This window comes from Chroicocephalus ridibundus, chromosome 2 (genome assembly GCF_963924245.1).
Source record: "Chroicocephalus ridibundus chromosome 2, bChrRid1.1, whole genome shotgun sequence".
Taxonomy (NCBI): Eukaryota; Metazoa; Chordata; class Aves; order Charadriiformes; family Laridae; genus Chroicocephalus; species Chroicocephalus ridibundus.
This window is the reverse complement of record NC_086285.1, coordinates 87,917,282-87,933,014: the sequence shown is the minus strand read 5'-3', so window position 1 is coordinate 87,933,014 and position 15,733 is coordinate 87,917,282. Positions and strand designations below refer to the sequence as shown.

At 50.9% G+C, this 15,733-nt stretch overlaps 1 protein-coding gene across 1 annotated transcript in view; it reads left to right on the top strand.

Annotated features, from left to right (window-relative positions):
• Window positions 1-7,600: 7,600 nt before the first annotated feature.
• BASP1 (brain abundant membrane attached signal protein 1) overlaps window positions 7,601-15,733 on the top strand; it is a 52,463-nt gene continuing 44,330 nt past the window's right edge. The window contains exon 1 of the mRNA XM_063326122.1: window positions 7,601-7,820. The gene's annotated coding sequence lies outside the window, so the exon portion shown is untranslated. The remainder of the gene's footprint in view (window positions 7,821-15,733) is intronic.

The window sequence follows — 15,733 nt, the reverse complement described above, 5'->3', positions numbered from 1 at the left end:
TGGAGCACAATCATTTATCAGCTTCTGGATCTCCACAGATGCCACTGGCCTTTATCTTCTTTCTGAAGTTTTTCAGCAAAGCTTGAACCATTTTGTGCGTGTAAGTGTTTGATTTATGCACCGTAACAACCTTCATCCTACCATATGTCAGGACTCCTCACATGCTCTTTCATTTGTAGTATCCACAAAATTCACCCAATAAAGGCAAAAGCTATAGCCTGGCTACAGATCCTCTGTCATTCAGCTACAAACAGCTGGTAGTGCACATTTCAAGGCTTATTTAAAGCTCAAGTACTTTCACCCACCCTCGCTGATAACCAAACTTGGCACGTAAAAACATGAAAATAAAAATATCAAAGTAGTGTAGCATTTCAAAGAAGCATTCAGGAAGCAGACAGCATGTCTTGCTCCAGCACGGAGAATCCTGTGGCTGAATGCGTGGTGCATGCTTTGAGAATGCGCCCGTCTCTGGTATGGAAAGGACAGGTCACCTAGGTGTGGTCGCATAACTTCACCATCTAGCTGCTCTTGCATTCCCTTGCCTGAAGCACTGTGTCCTTTCTGTAACAATCTACTGCTAACATTTCAATTCCAGAGAAATCTCCACAATTGACTCTTGGCTGGAAGCAGTGTTTTCATACATGGGAGTGATCTCAACAGCTCACGCTATCGACTTGTCTGGTGGTTAGGTGAAGAATAATGGTTTTGAGGCAGGAGTATTATCTGGCACTCCTTTTCTGGGAGAGCCACCTCCATCTCAACATTTACAAATATTTTCGGCTTTAGCCACCTCAAATGTAGTTACTTAATTTGACTCTCAACATGTCATTTGCAGTTGGCACAAATAGGGCAGTGACATGCAAGAGGCAGAAAGCTTTAAATCTAGTGCCTCCAAGCTGAAGGAAGAAAGATGGCCGTATAGGACTAGAGCTGCTGTAATTTATGCTGGTTTAAACTATTTTCTGTGACCACTTCAATCACCAGAGATCCTCAGAACACCTCATTTCAGTCAGTTCCTGACCCAGAAATTCCCTTCTTTGGGAGAGGGTGGAAAAGGATGGGCAAGGTATATAAATGAGTGCTGCAACCTAGAGCAGTAGGAAGACAAGCAAATGAACCTATAAATTTCTCCCCTGCAATGAACCCCCAGGCTTTCCCGCAGTCAGCTTTTAGGACAGGAGCGGCAGCAACATCAGATAGTTGTCAGGAATATTTGCCCTTGGCAGACAAATTTGAGGTGAGTGTCCATCTTGTCCTTTCTCTGCTTTGACTCTGTGGTGACACTGGCACTCTTAGGAGAGTTTAAATTACAAGACTAAATTAGCACAAGTACAGATGCAGGTACTCCTGAAGTGGCCTCACGTGACCCAGTTTGAATCTGAAAGCAGAGCAGTGGTACCAATGTCATCTAGTGCCTTCACCAAGGAGCAATGTGCCTGGTAAACCTGATGGCTTAAGCTGGAGTTGTCTCAAGGAACTGCATGTTGTGCCGTCCTTACACAGCTAACTGGCCTGCCAGGAGGCACCTGTGACAAACGGGATATCGGGGAGCAGCAAGTACAGAGCTGCTCTGCAAGGGAGGAGGAGCTGGGAGCTGAGGGGAGTGAGATGAGGAGATAAACCAGATCCAGGGCCCACCCAGGAGGTCCAACCAGAAGCAGCAGAAGATAGGATCAGAGACGGTGATGGGATCAGGCACTACTGTAGAGCCACTGGAGCAGCGACTGATGGCCCAGGCTGAGCTGAAATGGGGTCCTGGGCCATGGGCAGGGGTGTGGGGAGGTCCCAGGGGAAGCTTGGAGGGGACACATAAGGCTAACAGTGCCTGCAGGGACACAGCCCCGGGGTTCACCGCCAGAAGTTCTCTCTCAAGGTAGGAATCCAATTTGCGTTTCAAACAGAGCAATGTTTTAGCCCAGTAACTGAGGCACATGGGCAGCCTTCGGTGAGGAGATCAGAACATCAAGTACTGGAGCAGAGAATCACGTTTTTCTTCTCTCAGGGTATTTGACACTCTTTTCTGTGCGCCTCACCTCTCCTACCTTGTAGGAGGTACATCCTATCTGTCACATTAGTTAGATCATCCAGTCAGTCATGCATTTGATCCTACATTACTGACATTCTTGTAGTTGAATGAGAACAGAAGAAAATGCTACACGAGAAGCCAATTCTGATCATTATCAAGATATTGATACAGTCACTCCAGCTGAAAGACATTTTTGTGGCCATAGAAGCCACACAGTGAATACCTTATTCAGCTGTTGCTTTGGTGAAACTTCCAAGTGAAAACGGAGCAAAGACTCCGAGATCTAACCTATAGATGGTCACAGAGGAGCCTGGCATACATAAATCGTAAGGGAAGCTTACAGTGCTTGAGCACATTTCTTTCTTTTGTCCATAAGCAACTCTAACTCTTAAGGGTAAATGGGGTAGGAGACAGAAATAACCCAGATAATTGTACTGTCAGAACAGCAACTATATCCATCTTTGGGAAAACTTGCATGCAGACTTCGGTGGAGCAAGGAAGCCTTTTAAAATCAATGGCTAGAGCAAGACCTCCTGGGAGGCACATATGCTTTGCGTTATTGACTGAGCTGAAGCCAGGAACGTTGGGGTAAAGCTGGGTTCACAACCCATGTATCCCTACCTGGCTATAGGCATGAAGCACCACTCGTTATGGTATAAACAATAACACCCAGTCTAGCACGACTAGCCTGACCTATGCCTGCCACCGTACAGCTTTGGGTCGTTAAAATTGTTATCAGAGGCTTGCATCTGTCTTCACGTCAGGACTTAAATTTGGATTGAGGTGTTCCAGTAGGCGTTTATCAAAGTCGCTGTTTTATGATTTTATCAGAGCTGTTTATTTTACGCGCTTTGACTGCAAATTTGTGAAAAAGCACCTTTTGCCTGCCTGTGCGATTGCAATCAGTTTTTGAAATTTGTGTAGCTTGTATTTACAGAATCACAGAATGACAGGGGTTGGAAGGGACCTCTGGAGATCATCTAGTCCAACCCCCCTGCCAGAGCAGACTCACCTAGAGCAGATAAATTTACATTTATGAGGAGAATGCCCACTGCAAATAGAAAATTTTACATAAGCCTCACACTGACATTTTTATTTTCCCCAGACTAAGTGACTTTATGACCAGGTGAATCAATAGGGAATTAGACCCTAATTACATTACAGATACTCATAATAAAACTTAATAAACATGAATAACACTCCTACGAAATGTTAAAAAAATGAATTGCATGGTAAAATGAAGAAATGTCATTACGAAAATGCTTATTTAATAAACGGGCTTGGGAAAACCTCTACATACGGGAAACTGTATGCTTCGCCTCAACAGAGGGGAAAACTAGGTTTTGCCAATAAACTGGACAAAATGCTCCCTCTTGTGGTGCAGGGTTGGAAATAGCGCAGCAGATGGCGGCTGGGGGGGCCAGGCCGCCCCGGCAGATGCAGCCGAAGTTGGCAGGTTTGGAAAGCCCTGGGCTGTTCCGACTTTGGGTTTGCTTGTGTCTTCTTGGGCTGGTAAGTGGAAGGAAGGAGGCGTTTCTCTTGCTTAGGCTGCTTCTGAAAGAGGAGCACAGGTGGAATTTTTAACTTGGAGATTTGGGGTTTTTCTTGCTCGCTGGTCATTTCTCTTTTCCTACGGGGTCAAACGAAAAGGCGCCCACAGCCCCAGGGTAGGTGCTCCTTATTGATATGAGCTTCTCCTGAGGAAAAAAGATCAAAGAGCAGTCAGACACAGACATGGAGGTGCTGGGTGACAGGGAAGGAAGGATGTTGGCAGGGTGGGAGAAGAAGAGGGCAGGTGGCCTTGTGAGTACTTTGGACTTGTGCTGTGATAATACTGGGCTAAGAGCTGCAGCCTGTCGCCCTGTTGTCAGACCCGAGACAATCACGGAGCAAAGAGTCGATTACTAATCAGAAGAACAAACTGGATACAAATTAAAGAGGGGGGAAAAAAAAAGTATTTAGGATAGGTTTTGTTCCCGAATGGGGAAGATGGAAATATGGCAGTGGGTGAGACCTGGAAGACGGACAGGGCTGAATAAAGTTGGGTATGAAAGGTTGAAACTGGAGGGAAAGGTACTGATATGGAATAACTGGCAAGAGGTGACAAGAGGAGCTGGCCAAGGAGGAGGAGGAGGTAGCTCGGGTGTTTGTCACAGCAGAGTAACAGTGTGGATTTCGAAAAACAGTGAACTGTTACATTACACAGAAGGGTGTAGATGTACCTATATTTCCAGAGCAACCTGCTTCTCCATCTTTTTGCAGGTGTCTCTGTTCAGTGCTTTTTCTTCTTCCTGATACCAACTTTTTCTTTCAATTCCTTCGACATACGAGGAAAAGGTGGGGATACCTTACACGCCCTTAGTTACGACAAGGATGTTCAAATGCTGCTTAGAATTTCCATTTGGATAAATGTGTCACATGTATCAAATAAGACATACAGATATGTATGATAACTTGATGTAACAAAGTAACTAAAGGGACCATTTGATGAATTCGGATTTCGGAGGGGTTTGTTCAGAGATACATCATTTAGCATGGAGGTATATTGAAAAGAATACTTGCTGGTAAACCGTGGTTATCATCTCAACCCTCTAGCTGGTGAAAACAGCAAAAGGATCAAAACCCCTCTCAAACTGGTAGCAGCAGTGACTGTTTCTGTGCCACTTTTGGTTGTACAGGCTTTCCCAAGCAAGTGACTCAGTACACACTCAGGAATTTTATTTCCTTGATATCCTGGGAAGCCTGTGTAACTTCTCTTTCCTTTACCAAGTCAGATACTGCTTGACTTCTTGCAGGTGAACATTCACTGCCTAAACATTCACCTTCAAATACAGGCTTAAATACCGGCCTGTTTCTTTCCTCCTATTGTATTATTTCACACTGGTTCTGTAGTGGTTGGGCAATTTTACAGGGCAATCTCTACAGCCCAAATGTCATGGCCCCGTGGGCACTGTTAGCCCTGACTGTCCCTGCCCAATCTAACCTAGGGCTTCCCCTGAGCCCTACTTACGGTCCAGGACCCCATTTCAAGCCCAGTCCATGACCGAGCCATTCCGTGGGCGGGCTGTGCTCTGCCTGCCTCAGCCTTATTTCCTGGCTAGATTTTGGACCCATTTTGCCTGTCACTTCTCTGCAGCCCTGCCTCCCAAACAGGCACGCCTCAGAAATAAAGCCGGGGAGGGGGATTTTTCGCCCCTTGACCTTGCAGCAGGCCACTGACGGGCAGGGCAGGCGCCGGCCTTACTGCTCCCTCTACAGGAGATGCTCCGGGGAACACGAGCGGGTGGCCCCGGTCCGCGCGGAGCCCGGCAGCCGCCGCCGCCGCCGCCCGCTTCTCCCCGCGGAGAGCCGCGGAGGCAGCGCGGGGGGCAGGACGCGCTTCGGCTCCTCGGGGAGCAGCTCTCCCCCACCCCCCCTCCCCGACAGCTGAGACGTACCAGCGTGCTCCCCCCCCCCCCCCCCTTTTAATTTTTTCCTCGATTACCCAATTTAACGGTAAATGCTGCTTGCTTCACGCGTGCGGTGCAGCCCCTCCCAGCTGCCCGTTATCGTGAGCGGGGAGATGTCGCGGGTTGGGGTGTGTGTGGGGGTCCCGCCTGCCCTCCCTCCCTCCCTCCCCCAGCTGCGGCAGGGCGCAGCCAGCCCCCCCAGGGCGCCTGGGGAGGGGCGCGGTGCTGCATTCGGGCAGGTGTGGCACGGCGAGCTGCTGCGCCCCGCGGCTGCGGAGCGCGGGTGAAACCACCGGGGGAAAAAAAGGGAGATGCGGAGGAGAATCAAGGGGGGGAAAAAAAAAAAAAAGGCTGAAGCGAAGGCTGGCGTGTGAAGGTTTGCACGAAAATCTGGGTAATTGTCCCTGCAGTCGCCCGGGGAACCCGCCGTGCCCACGCTCACTCCCTCCCTCCTTCCCTCCCTCCACGCCTGGAGCTTTTATGTGACCGCGGGGGGACACCGGGGGGTCCCGCCGCGCTGCCCGCCCTCCCCTGAGCCCCGCGTCTCCCCCGGCGGCTGGTGCCGAGTCCCCTCCCCGCCCCGGCGGGACGCTCGGCGCGGCCACAGGCTGCGGGGTGCGGTGCGTGGAACGTATAAACCCCAAACCCGTTTTATTTCCCGATCGTTTCCCTACGTGGAAATGTACGGGAAAGCGGGACTCCTCGCCTCGCACATCGCACCGCACACCACGTCCCTGCAGCACGACATCCTGGCCGCCGCCCCCGCCCTCGCCCTCGCCACATGCCCTGCGCCCTTTTCGCTCCATCTCTACCGAAAAGGCAAAACAGAATTATCCTTATCATGGGCCAGCTACGCGTCTCCCACTCGGCGCTTGTCCCCACATGAACGGGAAACAGGTTTCATTGTCCCTGCTGGAAGATGGTGCTGCCGCCTTTGAAGCCGCGGCGTAGCCGGACCGCTCCCCTCCGCGCCCCTCAGAGATCCGCCCCACCGCGGATCGCGGCTCCCAGCGGGGACGTTTCCTTCCACCGGCCTTCCCGGGCAGCGGGGACACGGGGGGCGATCACCCACCCGGGAACCAGCGCTCGGCTCGGCCCAGCAGCCCCGGCCCGCCGGGGAGCAGAGGGCGCCCCAGCCCCGCGCATCAGCCGCCGCCGCCGCCGGCGGGCTCCCGCAGCGCGGAGCGGCGGGCAGGGCGCGCCCGGCTCCGCCACAGCCGACCAGTACCTGGCGGCGGGGTTTTAAAAAGAGGGAGGTGGGAAGGTGCGGGCAGAGCCCTTAGTCGTGGCGGAGAGTGCGGGGGTGCCGCGGAGGCCCCAGGGACGCTTTAGAACAGGGGGAGAGCTGGAGGGATGTACCAGACCTGAAGCCCCAGCGACGTCCGGGCCAGCTCTTCGGCTGCAAGAGCGCCCAGGGGAGATCCATTCTCCTGGGAAATGGGTTGCTTTCCTCTCTCTCTCTTTTTATTTTTTTTTTTTTTTGTTTAACGGGCAGAACCTCTCCGTAAGCGTGCCAAAAGCAAAAAACGCCTGGGATTTTTCAGTCTCCTCCGCCCGTGCCGCCCCTCTCCGGCGGGGGGAGCGGGCTCCCGCTCTCCCCGAAAGGGCTGCACCTGTGGGTGGGCGGCCGGGCTTGCCCGCTCCCTCCGCCGCGCAGCTTCCCAGCTCCGCCGGGGCCGAACCCGCCTCCGCCGCCACCGCCCCTCGGGGCACCGCCGGCAAAGCCGCCCCCGCCGCGGAGGGGGTGCGGAGGGCGGCGGAGCTCCCCGCACCTCGGCGTGCCGCCCCGCGCCGCGCCCGCTCTCCTCGGAGCACCAAAGCTTCTCCCTTCTCGCTCCCCGTCCCCTCCTCGACGGCATCCTCCCTGAGATTATTTTATTTTTGGGGGGGCGGTAAGGTTGCAAGGTGCGCTTGCGGACCTCCGAGCAAGACCCCCCCATCCCCGCCGCAGCGCGCAAGGCTAATATTTAAAACCTTGGGTCCGTGCGCCCCCTAAGCGTGAACGTCGCGCAGCGCATCTCCCGCCTCCGAGGGCGGAAAAATAAATAAATAAGTGCGTGTGGCTTTTGAACTGCCCACAGACTGTCACAGAGAAGGGGGGGGGGGGTGGGGGGGGAGGGAGGGAGGGAAAGAGGGAGGGGGAGAGAGTGAGAAATGCAGAGGCAGCAGCCGCGGTAGCGGCGGCATTGCTCCAGCAGGCACTAGTCACTCCGGTCCCGGCGAGCGAGCAGGGGAGAGCCACAGCACTCAGACCAAGCCGAGCGGGCTCTGGGCTACCTGGGACTCTCTTTGTGACACCCCAGCACACAAATACACAGAGGGGGAGAGAGGAAAAACATAAAAAGGTAAGAAGCGGTATATCTCACTTATGCCATTTACATAGGAGACTCCGAGAGCTTTGCATTTTTTAGAGATATAGATATATATCTGTTTTGTTTTTCACCCCCAATCCCCCAGCCCCTCACCGTGGTGTCTCAGATGCGGGGAAAGGAGATGTGCGTGTGAATGGGAAAGAGCGGGGAAAGCAGAGCAGAGCAGACTGGGAGCCACCTCCCCGGGCACATTTTGGGAGTATCGCTGCGAGGAGCTCGATTCCTCGAGAGGGAAACCGCCTCGGAGCGGCTTCGAGGCATAAAAAAAAAAAAAAAAAAAAAAAAAGACTGAAGGCTACTCCGTGAAATTTAAATGCCCGATAACGCTTTCTGGGGGGAGGATGGAAGGAAGCAAGAGGATGGGTGTGGTGGGAAAAAAATAGTGCTTTATGCCCCATTTCTTTTAGGTGCCTTGAGTCTGTTTCCAAAGGGAGGCTGCTTAGAGAAAATAATAACAATTTTAAAAAAAAACAAAAAAAAACAAAAAAAAACCCCACCAAAAAATCAGAACGATTTTTCCAAAGCTCGCCACGAAATGAAGCGCTGGGAGAAGAAAACGCACCACGCTAGGAAGATGGCAGGGAGCGGGGAGGGGGGGGGGCGGTGGTGGTGCAGGGAGGTGCCGGGGGGGGCCCCCCCCGGCACCTCCCTGCACCACCACCGCCCCCCCCCTCCCCCCTCCCCCCCCCGCCCCCAACCCCCCCTCCTTGTCATCTTCCCAGCCTGATGCTTGCCCGGGGGCTCGGCGGGGCGGCGCGTGCCCATTGTGGCGGGCAACAATGCGATTGTTCTGGGCGAGGCAGAGAAGGAGCGGCGCTGCCTTTGCCGGTCACGCGTGCGTGGATTCTCATCCCTGGTCTCGCAGGGGGGGGGGGCTTTATGACAAGCCGGGGGGGGGTATTTTTTTTCTGGCGGGGGGGGGGAGAGGGGGCTCGGCTGACCGAGTCCTGCCTGGGGAAGGGGCTACGGACCGGTCATCAAAATAGGCAGGGACCGCAGCTTGTGTCCCACCCCCCCACTCCCCCCCGCCCCGCGATGCTGCTCCGTTCACGGCGCCCCGATGCGCTGATTTCATGAATATTCATCGAATGCCGCCCCCCTCTTTCCCACAGATCACCCCCTTTTCCTCCCCCTTCTTTTCCGTTCCCCCCCCCAAAGCAAGCTACACCTCCCTACCACCTTTTCTTTTTTTTTTTTACTTTCTCCTCCCGACCCGCCTCGCAGTGTCGCCTCTCCCCACGCACACGCGTGTCTTTCAAACGCGGCTCCCGCAAGGAACTTTCCCCCCCGTGCATCAGCTGGGCGTGGCGGCTCATGCCGAGGGGGGGGGCGCGACGACACACGGGACCCAACCCTCCCGCCATGCCGGGTGGGCTCCCCACGGGGGCGCGGTGCCGCGGGTGGGAGCGGGGGGGTGATGAATGAAGCCCCCACCGCCCCTGCCCGCGCCTTTGTCTCTGCCCGGCGCATGCGCGGAGGCGGGGGCGGGGATGGGGCCGGCGGCGGAACAAAGGCGCCGCGATGCGACCCCCCGGGCCGCCCCCCCACCCCCCCATCCCCTCCATGTCCCCCCCCCTCCCGGCCTTGCCGGGGCTTCACCCGTGGAGGTGAATGGCGTCAACGCCGACGCCCTTCACTCCCGCACTGCGCTCGGCGTCCCTTAGGCATCTTGGTACCGTGCGCGATCGCGGAGCGGACCCGTGTGTCGTGTGTGTCGTCCCCCCACACCCCGTGCACCCCCTCACCTCGCCGAGACAAAATCTGACATTTTTGCAGGGGTAAAAGGAAGGCGGTGCTGCCCCCCCATCCCCCCCCCCACCTCCGCCCCATCCCTCCCCGCCCGCAGCAGATTTCGGGCGGCGAGTGGCCGCGGCGTGTCCGCAGAGCTCCCCCGCCTCGGGCTCCACACCCCCGCCTCCCCCTTGGCGGGGCGACGCAGAGAAAGGGGAGCAGGGGGGTCCTCGTCAGCAGGGCGGGTGCGGCGGGGCCGCCGGTGGGTCCCTTTGGGTGCCGCAGCTGGGCGCCCTGTGGAGCGGCCACGCCGCGGGGACGTGCTCGCTGCCGGGCTCCCTCTCGGGGGGGACACTCGTGCTCTGCGTGGCCGGGCGGTCTGCTGCAGCATCCGCCGCTGCCGGGGGGAAGCGATCTTTCAAGAGGAAGATTTTTTTTTAATTTTTTTTTTCTTTGGGGGTGTGTGTGTTAGTGCGACATCTTGAAATCTCTTTTGTTCGAATTGTTGCATCTCGATGCTGGCATCGGTGCTCGTTCCTCCTCCGCCCCTTTTCCTCCCCAGCGGATGCTCTCGTCCAAAATTAGGCGATAGGTTTCTCTTCAGCGTGAGCATGCTTAAGCCTGTTGGAAATGGATAATTTTGTAAGCTAATGACTGTTAGTTTCTGAACAGAGACAACTGGTGTATTTGTCAAGCTGGAGTTAAAGAAGACAAAAGAATATTGCAAGTGGGCTCTTAAACAGAGGATGGCAGTGGGTTTTATTGCTTCCCCTCCAGGGTGATGAGCATTTGCGGGAAAATATACACCCCGAGGCCCCTTGCCTGGTGATTACTTGGTATTTCCAGTGTGTTCAATTAAGGTCCCTTCTGAAGAAGCACTGCCATTGGAGCCCTGAAATCTGCCTTGCTGTCACCTCTCTGCTTGCCAGATGCTTGCCAGGCACCACCTAGACCAGCGGTCAGGCTTCAAACACTGAGGGTTTTTTCCCATCGTAGTGGTTCCCCATTGAGCACAGAGGCAGTGAGAGCCTGGGGTGGGCAGTGCCGAAACAGGGGAAGATGCGGCATCTGCTGCCACAGCTCTCTCCAGTGGAGATACCTTGACCCTCACAATCCTTTTGTCTTCAGAGGGTTTCCAAGAATTTTGTACTGACCCTTCAAGCTTTAGGGGGGAAGGGAAGAACTAAGGGCACGGCCAAAGGTTTTTGCACTTGCTGTCTCTACTCGCCGTCTCACAGAACTTTCTATGAGGGAGAAGCTTTGCTTTGTGATCTTCCTACCTACCGGATTGTAGGCAGTGAATATTTTCTTTTTGTCTGGCTGTTGTAGTTTCACTGGAGAGCGCCAGCTCTGGTCTGTGGATGGAATAAACCCAAAGCGTAGGGAAATTGATGGTGGCTCTGTCTGTTCTTGTATGCTTCATGTATGAAATAGCTGATTGTGTAATTCGGGGAAATTGTACGTAGCTGCCAAAAAGCAATCATGCAGCAGGTTTTTCTGTTGATATGAACCTTCAAGCATATCATATCCATTTAAAATAAAATCAGCATCAAAAATTACTGTTCCACTTACTGCGTGAAGCAATGATCATGCTTTTTCTTTTCTCCTCCTCCTTCTTCTTTTTCTTTTTTTTTTTTTTTCTTTTCTTGCTTCTCTTTCCATGCTCCTTTACATTTGAAATGCAACACCCACTGAAGCATCCTGGTAATAAAGGATTGATTTATTTCAGAAAGTGGCTTATCTTTGGAGCATACCCCTTCCCTGAGACTATAGGGTGTATGCGCCCCATAATTTCAGAACTGTGTCTAGAACTACCTCTAGTCCTTAAGTATTTGTGTGTTTTGGTCTTTTAATATTAAGTCCCTGGAATAAATTGTGTTTTCCAAGCGAAGTTTCTTGTGTTTGTGTTGTGTTCTACTGGTAGCTTTGCCCCATGCAGTGAACCATGAAGTCCTTCAGCAGAGCCTCCCATGTACAGGACAGCTTCCATCTGAACAATGCCAAATTCTTCCCTTGTGCAAGCGTCCACCCAGGCCCCAGTGGGTCACACTGAGGGACAGAAGCTGGTTGCAGGGCAGGAACAGGCCTTCCCATGAAATCTTGAGAGAATTCCACGCGGCTACGTTTTCAGGCATTCAGCTGCCATGGAGCTACTAATTGTTTGGAAACTTGCCATTGAAAGTTGATTTTGCACTACTTTTGAAAACAAGAATTTCAGAGTATTTCCTTTCCTCCCCCCCCTCCATCTGCAAGAAGAGGATACTGCGTGTGTATGTACACATTTGTGTGCAAAACCCTGGTCTCAATTTAGGTCTGTGGGTGCAAATGTAGTGTCCTTGGCTGCACTGTAAATGTAATGGTTAAAACCTGAGGTCTTCAAGTAAGAGAACTGGATGCTGTTCAAATATAATGAAGCGTTACCAACCAATATTCAAGGCCCCACCTTCTTTCCTACAAGAGCAGTAAAGGCAGGCTGTTTTGAAGTACTGTAGAGATGTGTTGAGACAGCTCCATAACTAAAGAAAGAAAAGCTAGGAGGGGTTTGTGTAGCTTCTTCTGTATCAATCAGGAATGACAAGAATGAGGTAACAACTAGAGAAATCAAAGAAATTCCTGAAAGCATTAGAGACTTGAAAATAGAAACCATATGCAGCATAATAGAGGTTTCATACATTAGTAGGAAACACTTTGAAGTTAAAAAAAATGCAGGGGGAAGAAGGGGGGAAACACCTCATGCGGAATGGAAAGGACTTTAATGTCTTCTCTACAGCATCTTGTATCTCCCAGCTGCCTGTCTTAAAAGCGTGATGCCAGCTAAGCTTCTTACTTCAGGATGGAGAAATGCGGTTAGCATAAAAATGTAGCTATTGGTTGTTTGGTATGAAAATTCATAAGTTTAAAATGGAAACTGATTGATAGCAACATGATTCCTCAAACATGAAAGATTCCTGACTTGCCAGAATCTGAAAATAAGATCCTTTGACTTTCTTCAGCACACCAATAAATGTAAAGAGATACTGATTTGTAACACATGTGGAATGGTCAGATTTTGCCTGGGAGCAAGATGTGTAGTAATTCCCTCTTAAGTATGGTTAATGGAATTTAACTCTGAGGAAACAGTTTTATTAATAAAAACCTTCTGTCTTAGGCTATAAATCAGAGGCCGATCTCTTTTGATGTGTTTGGTATTGTGTTCTGCAGAATAGAAAATAAGTAGGCTGTAGACTTGATCTCACTTGCAGGGTGTAGACTGCCAAGTACCTCACCAGGGCTGTAGTGTTGGGAAAGCCACATGCTTTTTAGTCACATGTTGCATAGTTTAGATTTTAGCCTGGTAAGTAGTGCCACATATGATTATGATCTGCTGATCCAGGGATATTTTAATTTTTTTTTTTAACCCTGTAGGAATTTGGATGTCTTCTCAAAAGATTTAATTTTATGTACGCCTGCCCTGGCAGTTGTTCAGAGCAGCATGCACTTCGTGTTTAATGTAAACCGTAGGACTGATGGTAGGAGCTTCATTTTGATTAGAGACTTGCTGTCCTTACGAAGGATACAACACTGAATGTGGAGTAAGTTTGGGCCTTAACCACCTACCTTTTGCTACTTATAAAGATATGTTGATGGCTGCTTGCTAATGATGTCATGATGGTGGTTGTAGTACTGACTCATTGGCATGAGGAGGATGTGAGTGCAATGTTGAAGCATAACCATTTACTCCAGGCAAAAGCCTAGTTACTATAATGGCAAAGCTTCCCATAGGAATAATTTTAATGGCAGCAATCTGTGCTGTCATGACTTTACATGACAAATGGAAGCCACTTCTCTACAAGTAGTAAGATCAGGGGGCTGCTGGACGTCTCCTCTTTCAATAGGCCTTAAATACTCAATCAGGTGTAGAGCATAACCCTTGCAAAAAGATAGAGCCTTGTTCTCTTGTGTGAATTTATTTTCTGCTATTAGTGTTTTCCTTATGTGATCGGTTGGTGAAGGAGGGGCTCATATTCAGAATTACAGCTTGACGTTGTTAACTGTTTTAGGATGAAGTAGAAGGTGGTCACATAGCAGGATGCTGTAGATGTGCATCTGCTAGGCAAATTTAAGATGATTGCTGAACTATGGAGAAGAAATGAAGCAAAGTTAGACAAAACAAAGAATGGTTCAACAATAGTAGAACTGGTACACATCTCTCTCATCTAACTACCTTAGAAAAGCACACAGAAAACAAGCGCAAATGAGGATGTAGAAAACAGTGAAAACCCAGTTGCAAACACGTAATCAACATGGGAGAGTAAAACCATGAGAAACCCTTTGGTACATCTGTTTGTCCAAGATAGACTGGAGCCCGAGAATTGCTACATCAGCTTCCTGTAATCATCCTTCCTGAAAGCAGCGGAGCGCGTCATTCGGGGAGAAAGAAAACAAAAACAAAGCCAAAACCAGGCTAAAGGTGGTATAGATCCAGGAATCTGGAAAAAGATAGGGTGAAACCTGTCACCACTAGATGCGGTACTGAGATGGTTTCGGCATTCCCCATTCATATGCAAAGTTTCCTGTTGCTTGTATTTTGGCCAGCACCGGTAGGTGCATGATTGACTTCTGCTACTAATTGTGCTGAGCTGGTGGGAGGAAGCAAATTCAGTGAGTGAGCTCTGAGGTGGTGAAAACAGCTCTTCGGGGTTTCTTGCTGTCACCACAAAAGCTTGGCCAAACGGGGAAGATGCGCTAGCTGCTCTAACCAACAGGTTTCCGAAACAGATGGGCTGAGAGAGTGGGGCTCGTTCTCCTCCAGCAGCGTTGCTCAGCCCTGTCTGCAAACTCTGCACCAGTGAATGTACAGCCCGCCCTGGGAGTAGCTGATCTCGCTGAAGAGTGAATGAAAGCTGCCTGTTGACTCTTGCTTTCCTTTTCAGATCTACAAGCCCTGTGAAGCAAGGGAGACAACAGCTCCCCAGAGTGTAAAAACGAAAATCTGGCCAGATTTTCCAGGCTTTTCCATTCCATGCTTTGCTTGAGATCGAGTAGAGTGCGCTGTTGGTTTGTAACTTGCTTTCACTAGGAGCATGTGAGGCCTCGGCAGTGTACCTGAGTGCTCTGGGTAGCCCCAAAGCCTACAATTCAAGTGCCAAAATTGGCAGACTAAAGTAATGTGGAAGATATGGAAACTCTTTCCCTGTTTGCAGTCCATATGTGCTCTGCATAACTCAAACATTCATAGTGAAGAGCATCCTGATGCCTCTAGAAAGCTGCATCCAGACTGTGAGAGTTTAAGGAGATTGACAAGTTGTCCATGCAGACAATTTTGATGGATCTGGTATCATCCACAGGGAAGGATTTTGGTAAGACGGATATATCCATTCGCTGTTCCTGTACGCAGTTCCCTTTCTTCATTCCTTACCCTCAGAGATCTTCACCTTGAAGAAAGCCATCCCACAGTGCAGAGGTACCAGCAGAACCCCTTTTAAGCTATTTGTGGCCATCTGACGTTCCACCAGTATAGTACATTTTAATGATTTCCTCAGTGCTAATTTCCCTAGGTGATATTCAGAGGAACATTCAGCTTTCTGCATAGTGGCGCATACTTTACATCCAGTTGCCTTGAACTGATGACATTGCCTTAATGAATAGTACTTTTAGAACCGAGCTAAGTAAGAGCTGCCATGTGCGCTCAAATATGATGGCTCACCCGAGTGTACTCTTTTCCCGTGCATGCAATATTGAATAAAAGCTTCAACAGAGCTCAAGAAAAATAATATTACAGTAGTTTTTTATAAGCACTAGAATAATTATGAGGTCACTGAAAGTTCAGCTGTCATCCTCTTCCATGGATGAGTCAATGACTGACAGATTCACGAACAAATTATTGGTGGGAATGGCAAGAGCAATGTGGCACTCGCTCTTCATGGTGTCTCAATCCTGACTGAACAATAGACTCTATTGGCAATCTGCTATGGCACAAAGTGGCCTTCAGCGCTGAGGTGGCTTCTGTTACCAAGGGTTCAAACCATACTGCAAATCACCTACAGGTGTTTTTGTAAACATCTCTTGAAACAATGCTGTCACCAAGGCATTATGGAGAAAAGCAAACATATCGATCATCAAGTGGCAAATACGATGGATCCCCCTTGCTTGAAACAGGATAAATATTGTGTGTC